Source organism: Choristoneura fumiferana, chromosome 28 (assembly GCF_025370935.1).
Source record: "Choristoneura fumiferana chromosome 28, NRCan_CFum_1, whole genome shotgun sequence".
Taxonomy (NCBI): domain Eukaryota; kingdom Metazoa; phylum Arthropoda; class Insecta; order Lepidoptera; family Tortricidae; genus Choristoneura; species Choristoneura fumiferana.
Window position 1 is genome coordinate 1,571,421 of NC_133499.1, and position 3,187 is coordinate 1,574,607.

Sequence of the window (3,187 nt, forward strand, 5' to 3'; positions counted from 1 at the left end):
AAGTGGTGAACTTTCAAATGTTGGCATAACACCTGTTAACCATGTAACCTGCTTTTTGAACAAATAAATCTTTGACTTTGACTTAAATTTTGAGCTTCTTTACAGACCGACCTTATCCTATAAGTACCTAATAAAAATACCAGTCAGTGGTTGGAACTGGAAAGCTGTTCCATTTGTTCCCACCCATTCTTTGGATCAAATTATACATAACTAGTAATTGCAAATTAACATTATGTACGGCCAGGGAAACTGAATCTCGTACCAGGGTGGAACCTTTTCATATTCAATTTCGCTGTGATTTTTTTGGCAAGTGTATGGCATGTCAAAGTGACATTAGTAGCACAAAGGTTCCACTTTGGTACGCGATTCGGTTTCCTTGACTGTATTTGAATTTTGCTCAATTAGTATTAATTGAGCAAAATTTTGTATAACTGCTTGCTCAAAGCATCAATCATCATAATCTATCAATCAATCAATCTAAAAGCATTTATTATCTTGACCGCTCTTAAATCGCGAGAAACAGCTGGTTCATACAAACATGTGTTTGAAAAATGTATGAATCAACTGATTAGGATCACTTTGTTCAATAATATATGGCAGTTCGTCTGTAAAGACCTCTTTTTAACCCCAGACGCAAAAAGAGGGGTGTTATAAGTTTGACCGCTATGTGTGTCTATGTGTGTGTCTGTCTGTGGCACCGTAGCTCTTAAACGCGTGGACCAATTTGAATAACAGAAACCTGCTATCAAATAAAAAAACCGCATTCAAATCAGTTCACCCGTTTAAGAGCTACGATGCCACAGACAGACATACAGACATAAATAGCGGTAAAACTTATAACACCCCTCTTTTTGCGTCGGGGGTTAAAAACGCGTGAGGGAGTCAACTCGATAGAGCTCAAACTAAAATCAACTCAGGTCTGCTAACAGATACCTCTTGAGGCAGTGAAACAATCAAACTTCAAAAAGCATTCAAAAGATAGTCATTAAATAGTAGATTGTACAACAAGAGCATAAAACGAGCCATTTTACCCAAGACGGCCATATAGCCACCCGAGCCGGTACGGAAAATGGGTTTAATGCTCGAGTTTTTCACTTTGATTGAGAGGAAATTAAATAGCAACAGTGGAAACAATTGTTCACTTATTTCTTGACCTTTTATTTTTCGTGCATTATTATATAATTATATTTTTTTAGTTTTATCGATTTGGTTTCAATTGATTCGATTGATTTTTCGTTTTATATAAAGTAAAAATTATTAATGTTTGTAGCTGTTGATACCTTGCTTTGAGATGAAGATTTTAATCTATGCACTAGAGCATAAAAAGACATTTTATGTAGCCTAGATCCAGCATAAGCACGAACTTTAGGAACATGAGAAGTGAAAAGGATGTTTCGATACAAACTGCCAGGGAATTAAAACCTTTAAGGATCAGTTCCACTTTTGTAGAAACTTGAAATTGCTATATGAATTAGCACAACCATTCCACGTTTTATCTAGTTTTTTGTTGAGATTGATACTCTGAGCAAGCATTAAAAATATGGCACAAATCACAATACAAATTAGCACAAATGTAATAAAATTTAACACAAATACAATAATAATACTATTTAAACCTAAACAATGTTCTATTTACACCTTCTAGTTTAGGCCATTAAATCGATATTCATTCAAAAGTATGACATATTATGTAGATAGGATCTATAACAGTCTTGCCTGATTCATCATCAGACGAAGCGAACATTTATATAATGTATAAACTCATATAGATTTTAATTAAATGATTTTAGTTGTATCCCTCAGATAACTTATGGAATACCATGATCGTCTATCGATCGACCAAGCACCTTAAAATTGAGTATAAAAAAATAAAAAAACAGTATTCAAATATATTTAGAAAAATGTGGTATTCTGGGAACGTGGTATTTTAGACACAAGCAAATTGTTGGCTATCAAAGCCGACATCTGACATAGACATTTGCATTTACCACTTCTTTGATCTGTCCCTTGTGAAGGGAACTGAGCGAGCACCTATGCTGACACGATCAGCTGGAGCATTCAAAGCCTTAACAAAAATAAGAAAAAAAAAGTAAATCTGAGTACATGCACATCAAACAAAACTTAATATTGGATATTACAATATAGATTTTTTTCATTTAGAAGTTTGACTTATATACTAATATCAGAAATGAGTATTTGACGCGTTTCTAAGAAAAAGGGTCTTCACAGAGAAACAAAGTAATTAGTAAGGCACTAAACAATCAATCACAAATGAATCAATTTACAAACAGGCCGGACCAACACATTAGCAGTAGGTACAAAGATAACTTGACCAAGTAACAGCTACACCATATTACAACATATTAGTTGCTTCCAAATGACTGCCTGATAATTATTATTATTACAGACTCCTCAATCCATACAGAATGGTAATAAAATAATAGGAACAATAATTAATAACGGTTGTTGTTATTAGTGCTACTTAATATTAATTGCTCTGGTGAATTGTAGGAATCAGCCAACACTCGGGCTGCTAACATGTTAGCAATATTGTTAGTATCTGGGACATTATCATGCGGCCCGGGTGTTGGTGGTGGCAGCGCAGGGGCCAGCCCGGTAGTATTGATGTCCAGAGTTGGATCTTGCCGTAAAATTTCTCTGCGCGCAGCTTCCTCCACTTTTCTCACAGTCTCCGCATTTAGGCGCCCATTATCGGTCCATAGAGGACACTTACTACTAACATCATCAGACCCTTGCCCATTGAAGTGCTGATAATTTTTAACAGGGCTATTGCAAATGAAACACATCATAGCTTTGCACGGACAAGTCATGAGATTACAGCCTTCCTCCTTGAAAAACACCTTCTTGCATTGATAGCAGGAGCGTGTTAATGCCTGAGTCATCTTCTCCTCTATGTACTTCCTAGCCTTATCCTTCTTTTCCTGCTGGCCGCAGTTGAATGGCACGTGATTCGGCTCCTTGCATAGGATACAAGATTCTTTCATACATTCCGGGTTAAGGCACTTGAAGACCTTGTCTCCTTCTGGTGGTATTGAGGCAAACGGACAGAACGGACAGGAGACTAAACCCTCCAGGCCAGCTGCTAGAACCTCAGCTGCCTGTCGCTTCTGCAACAAAATACTAAATTTTGCCGACGGAAGAACTTTTTGCAGTGTTGACATACTAA